General features: G+C 37.1%; 1 long non-coding RNA gene across 1 annotated transcript in view; it reads left to right on the top strand.

Moving 5' to 3' along the window:
* The window catches only part of LOC136834984 (uncharacterized), a 178,809-nt gene extending 175,034 nt beyond the window's left edge, over positions 1-3,775 (top strand). Inside the window, exon 5 of the long non-coding RNA XR_010851945.1 lies at positions 3,705-3,775. This is a non-coding gene — a long non-coding RNA (uncharacterized lncRNA). The remainder of the gene's footprint in view (positions 1-3,704) is intronic.
* Positions 3,776-14,995: the final 11,220 nt, after the last annotated feature.

Raw genomic sequence — 14,995 nt, 5'->3', positions numbered from 1 at the left:
CTTCCCCTCTACCGACTTTTTGTTTTAATTATTTTATTCTAATGGTGTTTTTGTAGCTGTTTATCAAAAACACCATTAGGAATAAAAATAGTTAGAAACAAAAAGTCGGTAGAGGGGGAAGAGATTAGAGGGGGTTTATATGGCAGCGTGTCTAGACTGTGAAGAAGGGTACTATGGCGAAACTGGCAAATCATGTAAAGAGCGAAGCAAACAACATCTGCAGAACATAAGGCATTATAATCAGACGTCGGCAGTTGCCAAACACTGTTGGGAAAATGATCACAGAATAGACTGGGAAAATAGACTGGTTGTAGAGAACGCCTTCATAACTTGCGCCAACAACACGATGGCAGGGAACACCGGAAACGGCTTTGAAGACAGCATATCTAGAAAAATCGTATACCCACAGTAGCAAGGAAACGAAGAAAAACGTAAGAGAACGCACGGAAAACGGTCACCTAGGAGGAAGGATCAGAGAAAGACCAAGGTCAAGAGGGGTGGAGGTCACACAGGAAGAGCTTAGGCGATTATAGGATTAAAAGTACCCAGCACACAGATATAAATACAGCCGGACTATTGCGTCTGCTCATTGTACGGATATTTGATAATGTGGACTGTTTGTCCAAGAAAGCTTGTAACTTTTTGAATAAAAACTCCATTAGATACCATCCAGTTTGAAGTGAGGTCTTTTAGTAATTCTACTAATGCACAGAACAATTGTGTATGTGATAAAGTTGATATATATATATATATATATATATATATATATATATATATATTTTATATATATACAGTATATTATGTATATATAAATACAGTATATTATATATATGTATATATATATAATATTGTGTATTGTATTTGTATCTTCTATGTATATTGCAATAAAGATTATTATTACTATTATTATTATTATTATTATTATTGTTATTGTTATTATTATTATATATGTACTTGTAGAGATGTACGTATATATATATATATATATATATATATATATATATATATATATATATATATGATTATTATCACTTTTGTACGTGATTCATTTATCACAGATTACCACAGGTGAAAAATAAGAAACGGGGTGTAGGTCCTGACCGGTTTCGACTTTATTTCCAAGCCACTGACGAAGGACTGATACATATTTGTGATGTCTCATACTCTGTATCAGTCCTTCGTCAATGGCTTGAAATAAAGTCGAAACCGGTCAGACCCACACCTGTTTCTTATTTTTCACCTGGTAATGTGATATATATATATATATATATATATATATATATATATATATATATATATATATATATATATATATATATATATATATATATATATATATATATATATATGTATATATATGTTATGTATATATACACACACTCATTTGCATATACAATCGCATATATTCGATAATTTATTTAAATATATCTAGAAGCAATATGCATACACTGCCTCATTAAGAAAGACCCCAGCCATTAAAATGTGATATTTCGTTATAAGAACATTACATGTTACATGCGTACATTTAGACAGAGACTCATTCATGACTAATTAGTACCCTGTGCACCGTTACAAGCTAAACTCCCAAAGCAGAGTAAGGTAGAAATTGAAATTGTATGAGGCCATGGTTGAACTAAACCAAATTTTACGTATCTCGGTAAAACTCAAAACTAACACGGCCATGGTTTAATAACTTTTTAAAACACATGAAACTTTTAACCTAACCACAACTCGGGTAAGCAAACAACGATCTTGAGTAGAACCTCTCCTTGCCTTACTCATACTATTCCTACAATAGTTGTCGTATTTAGACATTTAAATTCCTTGCCCTTACTGGCAGTTTGCTAATGTCAAGAAGTACTGCCTCTCGAACGAGTTTACCGACATATTTCAGTATTTTGCCGAAAAACTTTGGCAATAGGTGGCAAACGCTGGGGTCAAAAATTTTAGTTGGGCAATTAAGAGGTTGCGTCGTTATCCCACAACGGATTATTTGAATAACCTCCCCATTCGTGGCTAACAATAGTCCTTTGTTTCGGTTAGTGTTAACCTACGTAATTCTTTTATTGTTAATTAATTGCATGCATTTTTTGTCTGTTCCCTTTTGGAATCACTGCCAGAATAACCGTTATTTATTTGCTATATTTTTTTTTTTTTTGTAAAAGACAGTGGAACAGGCAGTCAGATGCTCTTCTGAAATACCTGAAATGAGTAAAGAAATAATGAGGGATATAAGAGTGGGTCTTGGTTGTTATGTGTCGTAGAATACGGAAACATGAAGATAATTCCAAAGGTTGTAGTAGAGGGGAAGAGTTATAGTCTCCTGACCGGAGTGAATGTAGGAAGAAAAAGTTTATTGGGAAGAAATAGCTTAATGAGGAGGTCGCACCAGGTGACACGGGATTTAGGAGATTTTGGCTCTCACTTGTGCCGTTGGTGGAAGAATAAATTCCATGAAAGGCTGATTGTATCATTTTAAGGTTTTCAGGTTTAATTTTCCTTTTTTTATACTTTAATGCTGGAGCACTTTCGGTCATTCAGGGTTCAAGACAGTGAAAAGAGGGAGTTAGAGTGGCTGGACAGCAAGATAAAGTTCTAGAAAATAAAGGGAATGAAGTACAAGGATCGAAAGGAGGAACTAAGAGAAAATCCCACAGCTCTATTAAGAAGTAATAGTTAAAGGTGTTGGACAGCTACATTGAAGAAAGGAGGTGGTTATGACCAATTGACACGAGGGAAGACATTGTAGTTTAGGCTTTTGCTTGATCGAAGCTCTGGAGGTTCATTATTGCCTGTTCCTTTAATTCTCCAAACGTTCTTTTTGTTTGCAATGAAGTGAATAAGGCTTTGCTTTGTGAATTCCAAGTCACACAGTTGCCAGGTTTCCAAAACAGTGCCTTTGCTGTTTTAAGTGCAGACACTACTATGTGATTTGCTATAAACATGGAATAACCTATGTCACGAATCAAATAGCAAAAGTTGTATATTTATAGTATTTATAGTATATAATATATACATATATATATGTATGTATATATATATATATATATATGTACACACATATATATATATATATGTATATGTATATATATGTATATATATGTATAATATATATATATATATATATATATATATATATATATATATATATATATATATATATATATGTATGTATATATATGAATTTTAAATTTTAATATTTATCAATATAGTAGGAAAAATAGGTTAAATACAAAGAGTTATTGTGCAGGTAAACGGACATTAGAAAGCCTTCAGGGTCAAGTTTGGTATTTTGCTGTAAAAAAATGTAAATTTTAACTTAATGAAAAGCTGCAGATTTACATATGAAAAAATGTACTTTGTTAATGAACTCTTATTTTTCGGATACTGATTTTAGATACTGAAATTACTGTATTTTTTTTTATTTGCGTAGGATGTGGTTTAGATAAAAATATCCGTTGGCTTGTTCTATCGAGTTTCGTTAAAAAGAAATAAATGAAGCCAATTAGTATCTTGGAACATTAACTATTAGAAAGAAAAGAAAAAAAAAAAACAGAACGTTAGATTATAAAAGTGGTGACAGTAAAATTGACAAAAAGTAAAACAAAACTGTTTAGAATCTAATATTTATTGAAAAACAAAAAGATATTCAAATCATCGTTGGCTGAATACCTTATGAATTTTGATACATTTTATTTTTGCAGGCAGACGCGACTGTGGGTCAATTCAGAGCCGTAATCTGTGGGATTCAGCCTTCACCTTGTGTGACTCCAAGGTAAGTTCAGAACTTTGAGGATTGAAAACCGAATGCATTTAGATGTAGATTGCGAATGTTTGTTTTAAAACAATTATATTTTTTATATTGTTTTTTCGAAGTGATAATTATTTTAAGCGATAAATGGTTCTTTGTTGTTGATGGCCTTCGCGGTTTGTGACGGTTCGTGACAAGAACCAGGGACAAATATGACCATTTAATCAATGGTGGATTTTGTATTGAGTAAGCGCCTTGGAATAATACACCGATTATCTTTGTATACATTGCATTTCTCGTACTGATGTAGATTTAGTATCGCCTGGGGTTAGGATGCTCGCCTGACCAACGAATGGGACAGTGTTTCGATTCCACGACGAAGGGGAATACTTTGTTATTGTCCCTTTAATCCTAAATGAGCCTTTGCTAACTTGAGCTGGGAATTATGTACTTGGTCATGAATCGGATGTGATGAGTCGTTCCTGGCTACAAAGAATTATGAAGCTCATTCGACAATGAACTCGAAACCGAAAGAGTAACGTTTATCTATACATGTGTGTATATATATATCCATATAATATATTTATATATATATATATATATATATATATATATATATATATATATATATATATATATATATATATATATATATATATATATATATATATATATATATATATATATATAGTAGATATATATCCACGTAAATATGTTGTAGGATCCACACTTGGACCCCACACACATCTCGCCAACGCGTCGACAAAAGAAACACAGCACCTGTTACGCATCTCTTGTACATAATATTTTGTCTCCTTTATTATTATTATCATATTAAATGTATCTTCATCATCATACGCATTGCACTGTCAGCTCTCAGCCAAATGTAGCTTAACTTCAGTCCTAGATTATGCACCCATTCGTATGTGTATTTCCATCTGCCAACAAACACAAGTGATTGTGTTTAATCTCTGTTTCTACCTGCCCGATGTCAGGTGCTACTTTTCCACTCGCAAGAGCTATTGACCTGTGTGTTTGTTGTTAATAAATTAGTAAGCTGTGAACTCTGACCCTTACTCATACCCATCGCCACATTGGTGACCCACGGAAATGACCAACCCAGCCAACACCACCGATGCCCACCTCTCCAGCGAAACCCTCGCTGCCACCTCCATACTTCTACCTCCATTCATGCCTCACAACCCAGAAGCGTGGTTTGTTAGGGCGGAAACAATCTTTTGATCGAAGAAAATCACCTTCGCGATATGCAAAGCAGATGCCGTTCTCGAATTCCTTGCAGACTACTTCTTTGAGCAGATAGCAGCATGGCTCGAAGAACTCCGAACCCTTGTCACCTATGAATTGCTGAAAAGACCAGCTGAACTCATCCTTCAGCATGCTACCTGTCCTAAGAGCCAAGAAATTCCTCAACTACGTGAGGGCACCCATAAGAGAAGAGAGACCATCACATGTCTACAAACAATTGCGGCGGCTCATCACTCTACCTGCCACAGATGGCCAACCTGAGTCATTCCTATACCTTGTGAGAGAGGTACTCCTCACAAGACTACCTTGCCAAACAGTGGTGGCCATGTCCAACTCCTCCATGTCAGTCAAAGAATTCCTGAGATTAGCTGATGCAGTCCATACAGCCCACAAGACATTGGAGTCCACACAGCCACCAACAGCAGAAGCAGCACCACGATGGGCCCAGCATTCAACTGACACATTTACGGGCTGCTCTATGAGCAAGAGCCCGTGCTGGCATAAGTCCAGCTTAATCAGTAACAACAACAACTGACACAGAATCCAACAGCAACCCAGAAGGACCAGCCACCCCCATTTACAAATGAAACTTCCCCAAGCAATTCATCAAGGGGAAGATCAAACAGAAAAAAGATGAACCATTAGAGGGAATATGCTACTTCCACTGGAGATTCAGAAAGAAAGCACGCAAGTGTGACAAAGGCTGCCTTTTTTCAATAAACATGTGCCTGCCCACCACTGTCTTTCTTCCAGGTACGAACGAAAAGGCTCCAAGTTCTTCTTCATCAGGGATTAGAGGTCTGACATGGAGTTCCTCGTGGACACCAGAGCATGCAGGTCATTTGTCCCAGACAGTGCAAACGAATGACTCAATCCTGCACCCATAAACCTCCATGTAACCACTGCCAGCAGAGCACCACTCAAGATTTATGGAAGATGAGACATGAACTTGTCATTCAATGGGAAAGACTACAGTTGGACCTCCATCATGGCAGACGTGACATAGCACGGTTGGGAGCGGAATTTCTAACAGCACACAACCTGCTAGTGAACGTAGCATCAAAATAGCTGATCCCAATAACAACTCCGACATTGTATCCTCAACAGCCATGCAGACGTACCACCACCAACCATCTCCGAAGCAGCAGAGATGACAAATATGCCTAATAGCAGCAGCCACCCCACCACCAGAAATACGACAACTCCTGCAAGACTACAGAGAGGTCTTCAAAGATGACCTGCAGCACGACTTAACAAACCAGCAAAACATAACATCCAGCACAATATAGAAACAGAATGACCCCCAATCCACTCACGCTTCAGATGTTTAACCCCAGAGAAGCCTGCCTACGCCAAACAAGTGTTCAAAGAGATGGAGGAAGCAGGAATATGCCAAAAGCCCCCAGCCCATGGGCATCACCCCTTCACATGGTACCAAAACCCGATGAAACATGGCACCCAAGTGGAGACTACCAATGACGAAACATCAAAACAAAGCCAGATAGGCCATTGCCAAACATAGCAGACATAACCAACCAAATGAACGGAGCAAAGATCTTCGCCAAAATAGACCTGCTGAAGGATACTTCCAAGTCCCAGTAGTGAAGGAAGATACAGAAAAGACTGCGATCATCACCCTCTTCAGCACCTACACATTCAGCTGTAGCTGTTTTGGCCTTCGCAATGCAGGGGCAATCTTCCAAAGACTTATGGACAAACTGCTCAGCAACCTCCCAGTCTGTGTAGTCTACACTGATGACATCCTTATATTTAGCCCTAACCTCAAGCAACATCTCATAGACGTCAAGAAAGTACTACAGATACTGAAAGAAAATGGACCCATATTAAGGGAAGACAAGTGTGAATGGACAAAGAAAATGGTGGAATTCCTGGGACTTCAAATAAGCCCAGAAGGCATTAAACCCCTACCAGAAAAAGTAAAAAGCAATCACCAACTTTGCAAAATGAACAACAATTAAAGTACTGCAAGAATTTTCAGGACTAACCACTTATTACAACAGATTTATACCTAACATTGCTAAAATAATGAGCCCTATATACAAATGCCTAAAAGGAAAACATAAAAAGCTAAATTGGTCAGAAAATCAAGATAAGGCTTTCCTTTTAGCAAAACAAGCAATAACATCTGCAACCACATTAATTTTTCATGCACCCCATAGGTCCCCTCACATTGACAGCAGACGCAAGTAATGCGGCAATGGGAACTGTACTCGAGCAGGACAGAGATGATGGGCGTCGCCTGCTGGCGTTCTTCAGCAAGAAGCTGATGGCAGTATAAGAGAAAAGCTTCGTGTTTGACAGGGAGCTCCCTGCAGTCTACAAAGCTGCCCACCACTTCTGCCATGTGCTTGAGGGACGACAGTTCGTATTGCAAACTGGCCATCAACCCTTGGTTTACGCCTTCATGAAGTTAGCAGACCTATGGTCAGCACGGCAACAACGGCACCTATCAGCAATAGCTGAACACTCCTGCACCATCAAATACTTGAAAGGTTCAGCAAACACCATGGCAGGCACACTATCAAGAAACTGCATCAACACCATCCAGCTCAGGATAGCCTATCCCAAAATAGCAGGGGCCCAAAGAGATGACGCGGACCTACAGTGACTGCGGTGGGACAACCCCGCCCTTACATGGAGCGACCTGTCAATCAGCAGTGGAGAGACGACCATCGCCTGTAAAGTGAGTACCGGATGCCCTCACCCCTACCTGCCAGAAGGCCTCAGAAGAAAAGTTTTCACACTGGCCCACAACCTGTCCCCACCCATCAGGCCAGTCAACTGCCTGAATCATAGCAGAACGGTACATCTTGGGGAGGGATGTGTTGAAGAAGGATGTAAAGAACTGGATGAGAGAATGCATCACGTGTCAGATGTCAAAAATCATAAGACGCCCAGAACGGGATAGAGTTTAACACAACACACCTCTGACTCGCCCACATCCACATTGACATAATAGGATCTGTAACCCCCTCTGAAGGGTACAGATACCAGTTCATCATCATAGACAGAAATACCTGGTAGCCCAAAGCAATACCAATATGAAAACAGATGGCGGAAAGCTGCATGATCATTACAAGTGACAGGGAGGGCCAACTTCATGTCCGCCCTGTGGAATGCCCTCACAGGCAGTTTTGGGACAAAAATAACATACATGACGGCCTACAACCCAGAAGCTAATGGCATCATCGAGAGGCTACACTGCTCGTTAAAAGCATCACTCACTGCCAGATGTCAAGGAGTTACTGTGGGTTCTACAGGGCTTTAGAACGACAATGTACGCAGCATTCAACGCACCTCCAGCAGAAGTCTTATACGGCCAAGCACTAACGTTGCCAGCAGATGTCTTTCAAGATCAAAAGAGCCCAACATCCCCATCCGACACCTGAAAAGTGGTAGAAAGGATAATGCCAGCCAAGACAACCTACCACATGACCAGAAATGTGTACATTCCCAACAAGCTGCAGAACTCAAAATATACGTTCATACGCCTAGACGCTCACAGATTCCCCCCCCCCTCGCAAGAGCTATTGACCTGTGTGTTTGTTGTCTGAATGAATTAGTAAGCTGTGAACCCTGACCCTTACTCATAAGCAATGTCACTATATATATATATATATATATATATATATATATATAGTTTGTTGTCTGAATGAATTAGTAAGCTGTGAACCCTGACCCATACTCATAAGCAATGTCACTATATATATATATATATATATATATATATATATATATATATTATATATATATATTATATATATATATGTATAACTATATATATATATATATATATATATATATATATATATATATATATATATATATATATATATATATATATATATATGTGTGTGTGTGTGTGTATATATATGTATATATTGATAGACGGATTGATAAGTCACTGTTATACTTCCATATGTTGGAATGCTTTTGAGACCTTTGTTTTCCCATGGCATAACTTGCAATTCTGTAAGAATGTTGTGTAGCTTACTTTTGGATCTTTTTACCCTCTTGTTTTTGTCGGAGCTGGACTTGATAAGGGCACCAGTTCGCCTTTTCTGTTGACTTTTGCATTTAAAGAAAGTAGAAGAGAGGGGAGAAAAGAGGGAATATTTGAGAGAATTACTTTTCAAAGAGAAGAGGGGAATAAAAGAAATTACAGCAAAAATTCCAAAATTGAATATTGACACTATTGGATAGGAATTAACGGAACCGCCCAGTAGAAATTGAGGGGGAAGTAAAATGAAGATAAGTCAACAAGAAGAAATGAAACCGAGAGTGAAGCAACAGACAGTTACGTAAATACATACAAAAACTCGAGTACGTATAACATGTGTTTCAGGATATGGGAGACACCGAATGTAGTTTTAAGGAAAAAGTTAAACAGAAATCGAACTGTGTAAAATAAAGAAAAACCAGTAATAATGAATTAAAACAACATTGAATGATAATTATTGTAAGGCATAAAAAAGAACCAAATATGAGATATGAAAGAAAATATTAGAATTATATATTGGAGCCACATTTCAGGAAACCGTTCAGCAATCGATCGGAACTGGTGACTGGCTTATGAAAAAAAAAAAAAGTTTTGCGATTTTGTCTTTCGTAAGATGACAGCGAGGGAAACATATGAGGGGGACATAGAGAGAGAGAGAGAGAGAGAGAGAGAGAGAGAGAGAGAGAGAGAGAGAGAGAGAGAGAGAGATCGTTCTTTCCTAAACCCTGGTGTTCATAAGTAAAATGAAGAATTTATTTGAAGACTGGCTTCAGTCAGGATAAAACAAAATAGAAAATTTATTCAGAAGAGGTTAAAACCATAAGAGAGAGAGAGAGAGAGAGAGAGAGAGAGAGAGAGAGAGAGAGAGAGAGAGAGAGAGTTCTTCCATAGGTCCATGCACACTGGTGTGGCGGGTGTTGTTTATGAGTGTAACCGCCTTCATCTATATGAGAAAAATTAAAAAATACGTAAGAAGTAACAAAAAATAAACTCCATTAATCGAATTATAACCTGTCAAGGGTGTTGTGAGATGAAAAACTAAACTAAGGAAGTTGTAGAAAATACAAGGAATAGCGAAAATGGGAATTTCCCGGAGGTCGTAGAAAATATAAAAACGAAAATAGAAATTTCTCAAAGTTCCTAGAAAATAAAAGAAAGAGCTAAAATAGAAATGTCCCGAAGGTCCTAGAAAATGAAGGAAAGAACAAAAACAGAAATTTCTTAGTGGTCGTAGCATGTTCTGTTGCCGGCGGGAATATTACCGTGTGACGGCATTTAACGCTATTTTAAGATTAACTTCAGTGTCCTTTGGGTCTAGAGTCATTGAACAAGCGTGTTGAAGTCATCGTTAAAGATAGACAAACGTCACCGAAGCCAGCTGTCGGGACTTACACATAAGATGCGTCTTTGCAGTTCTGAAGATAAGGTGAAGGAGAATGGGAAGTTTTAGGAGAAAGAAAGTTACCTTGTGTTTCATGCAGTGGGCGTTAGCGGTGGAGGTTAAGACTTCCTCATTGTAAGAAAGTTGTTGAAGATCCAAACAGCCTTCCCTGTCCCAACAGCGACAACAGGAAGATCCTTCACCACCTTACTACAGCTAAAATCCTCTCTTAGAAACGCCACGTCTAAAGAACGAGCCGATAGCCCCGTCTAAAGAACGAGCCGATAGCCATGCTTTGTTAAACATCAACAGAGATTTATTGTCTTTAGTCCGGAGATCGTTGATGGTTTTGCCTGACCTCTTACAGAAAATGACTAAGATATTAATAAAAGAGTCTATTGTTCTTTCTCTTTTGCTTTAGGGAGTTGGCAGACGATTGTTTTTGTGACTGGATATTTTGTGCGTCAATACATGTTTGCATCAGAAGAAGCTCTTAAGAGGATGAGAAAGTTTCGACTTTGGATTTTATTTTTACTGAAACTTTTATTTTACACCATGCGTCAGTTCTTTGGAAAATAAAACCTTTTTTCTGAGAGAGAGAGAGAGAGAGAGAGAGAGAGAGAGAGAGAGAGAGAGAATTTGACGTTCTTTGTATTTGCTTGAGATGGATCGACTTTGAATGTTACTTTTACTGAAAATTTTATCTTGCACCATATTTCGGAACGTTGAGAGAGAGAGAGAGAGAGAGAGAGAGAGAGAGAGAGAGAGAGAGAGAGAGAGAGAGAGAGAGAGAGAGTCAGTCAGTCGTTCTTTGTATTTGCTTGAGATGGATTGACTTTGAATGTTACTTTTTCTGAAAATTTTATCTTGCATCATATTTCGGAACTTTGAAAAATATATTTATAACGGAATAAAACCTTTTTTTACGAGAGAGAGAGAGAGAGAGAGAGAGAGAGAGAGAGAGAGAGAGAGAGAGAGAGAGAGAGAGAGAGCCAGTCGTTCTTTGTATTTGCTTGAGGTGGATTGACTTGGAATGTTACTTTTTCTGAAAATTTTATTGCACACCATATTCCGGTATCTTGGAAAATATGTTTAAAACAGAATAAAATCGTTCGCTAGAGAGAGAGAGAGAGAGAGAGAGAGAGAGAGAGAGAGAGAGAGAGAGAGAGAGAGAGAGAGAGAGAGTCTGTCGTTCGTTGTATTTGCTTGAGAAGGATTGTCTTTGAATGTTACTTTTTCAGAAAATTTTATTGCACACCATATATCGGTATCTTGGAAAATATGTCTAAAACAGAATAAAATCGTTCGTCAGAGAGAGAGAGAGAGAGAGAGAGAGAGAGAGAGAGAGAGAGAGAGAGAGAGAGAGAGAGCTCCCTAAATCTAAGCGTACAATAGGGAACATCCCTGGCAGGAGTAACGGAATATCTGGTCCCACAAACAAGCCGTGGAGTCTGCCCTCCCCCCAAATTCATATATCTTCAAACAGTCTCATTATCATATCAATACCGCAGACACGGACCGTCTTACGTTCCGTCTCCTATTCTGCCCACGCATCAAAAGATGCCAAAAAAAGGAGGGAAATAAAAAATGAAAAAAGACGAAAATAAAGCGGAAAAGAGAAGAAAAGGATAAGATTCACTCGGGATGTGAAAACAGGGTGGATATATGGGGTTATGGTGAAGTTTCAGGTTAGGTCAAATTTCGGTTGGTTTGTCATCATTTTGAACCTTATGCCTGAGCGTTTTTGGGTTTGTGTGTTTATCATCTCTCTCTCTCTCTCTCTCTCTCTCTCTCTCTCTCTCTCTCTCTCTCTCTCTGTATTATCTCTTTATATCTCTCAAGTTATCTATCAAGTTCCATTTCCTCTAATTATTGATTTTCTCCCCCCTTATTTATTCCTCCTCTTTATTCCAAGTGGTTATTCAGAAGAAAAGAAACCGACGCAAAATAACTATAAGTATTCATACGTATGGAAAAATCTCCTATGAAATGACGTTAAGGTCGAAATTCTCATTTATTCACGTACCAGTTTAGCCTTTACCCAGCTCCGATCTCGGATTGTCATTGGAGCTGAAACTCCCATTAAAAACAGCGCAGATAAGGGCTTTATTGCAACAGCTCTTCGGAGATGAATGAACGAGTGAAGAATGAAGATCTTTAATCATTTTACATGGAGGCCATTTTTCAGAGCAGGAAATATTCGAAGTTATTCAAAACGTAACCCTCTCTCTCTCTCTCTCTCTCTCTCTCTCTCTCTCTCTCTCTGCATTTTTCATATGAAATTTTCTGTCTATGTTAATTCTGTTTTTTTTTTGTTCGTCGCTCTTACGTCTGTCATACGATACCCTTGCCATACCGTGTCTCTCTCTCTCTCTCTCTCTCTCTCTCTCTCTCTCTCTCACACATTATGTGAAAATATATATCTTATGAAAAATTTCTTTCTTCGTATCTCAGATTTTTTCCATGTTATCTGTCCCAAACCGTGTTTTCTCTCTCTCTCTCTCTCTCTCTCTCTCTCTCTCTCTCTCTCTCTCTCTCTCTCTCTGAACTGACAAATAGTGACAGATGACTGCATTCCTTAAAAATCTTTTGTGCCTTAATGTTGACCTAAACAGTGATGTAGGTACCTAGTTGTTAGACGACATTGGTGAGCTGCAGCATCTCGCCTGAGAGAGAGAGAGAGAGAGAGAGAGAGAGAGAGAGAGAGAGAGAGAGAGAGAGAGAAAACTGGACAGGAGCGCGAATACCATCAAAACGGGAGGGTGTGGATAAGGTAATCCTCATCCAGTGGTAGAAATAATGACTGTAAAATCCCTAGTTTGCATTATTTTTTTCACATATTAATATTATTATTATTATTATTATTATTATTATTATTATTATTATTATTATTATTATTATTATTATTATTATTATTATTCAGTAGACGAACCCTATTCATGTGGAACAAGCCCACAGGGGCCATTGACTTGAAATTCAAGCTTCCAAAGAATTTGGTGTTCATTAGGAAGAATTGAGAGGAAGTAAAGTGAAATACAGAAAGAAGAGGTCCCACTGATCAAAAAGGAAAAAAAAAATTAATAAATAGATAAATAAAAAAAAATGTTAAAATGCAGGAAGAACAGTATTAGGGTAGCAGTGTATTGCATTTTCGCTTGAATTTCTGAAATTCCAATTCCGTAAGTTCCATATGTTTACTCTCCCAATGTACGATAGGGGAAGCCTGCCGTCACAGTAACGTTGAATCAGCTGGCATGTTCTTTCTTGACCGTAACATTTCCCAACAACTCAGGAACAATTCGTAATGCATTCGTAAGGTTCTCCCTTTTAGCAGTAATGCCACGAAATTTTCGTATGGGAGCTGTGAAAGATTTGGTAATCCAAGCATATATATATATATATATATATATATATATATATATATATATATATATATATATATATATATATATATATATATATATATATATATATATATATATATATATATATATATATATATATTAGTTCTTTGCACGATAGGTTTATCCTTGGTTGAACGGAGCAGGAGTGCTCGTTTGTTTTGTATAGGGCCACTTTTACTATGGTAAGGGGCTAATTGGTGAACACACACACACATATATATGTATATATATATTGAAAGAATTTGGTTATACTGACATTTTCAGTATTGAGTAATTTTTTCAAGTAACAAGATACATACATACATACACACACACACACACACACACACATATATATATATATATATATATATATATATATATATATATATATATATATATATATATATATATATATATATATATATATATATATATATATATATATATATATATATATATATATATATATATATATATATATATATATGGTATTTTGTCATCGAACACTGTTGTGAGCATCACAGCACTTGGAAAATAACATTTGAAGCGAGGTCGATTTTTTTGGTTTGCTTGTTTGATCGGCAAACCAACACTTGCGAATCTTGTTAGTTCATTGTTAGTTTTTCTTCAGTGACTTTCTTTCTTTATACTGACGAGATTTAGAATTCGCTTCCTCTCTTAATTTTTGGGGATTTTATTATATTGCCTTTTATCTTGTGAGATACAGGTCTGTTGATGACTGCCAGGAGGGGCGATAAACTCATCTCCTTTCTTCCCTTTTCCTTTCTCTTGTCTTTTTATCGGGTCTGGGGAAGAATAAGGCTTCTAAGTTAGCCGTTTCATTGGCCTTCGCTTATAAAAAAAATTGCATTTTCTTTTTTAGTTTACTTTTTCGTTACGTAATGCTGCACTTAACAAACCACTAATGTATTTGTGACTTTTTCACCTATATATCAGTAGTTTGCTTTTATGCCAACCCTTTTACAGTAACATTTCGAACAACTTTTTTTTTTAGTTTCATTCTGAATGCACTGTCTACTGACGTTATACGATTTTTTTTTTCTTTTTGTATTGAATGTGCAATATATTGTCGTTCCAATTCTTTTTTAACTTTTCTTAGAATGCTCAGCATGCTGACGACTTACGAATATATATTTTTTAGTTATTTTTAATTTTTGTCGAATTATGCA

The sequence above is a fragment of the Macrobrachium rosenbergii genome, chromosome 54, assembly GCF_040412425.1.
Source record: "Macrobrachium rosenbergii isolate ZJJX-2024 chromosome 54, ASM4041242v1, whole genome shotgun sequence".
In the NCBI taxonomy this organism is placed as follows: Eukaryota; Metazoa; Arthropoda; class Malacostraca; order Decapoda; family Palaemonidae; genus Macrobrachium; species Macrobrachium rosenbergii.
This window is presented reverse-complemented; position numbering and strand designations above follow the sequence as displayed.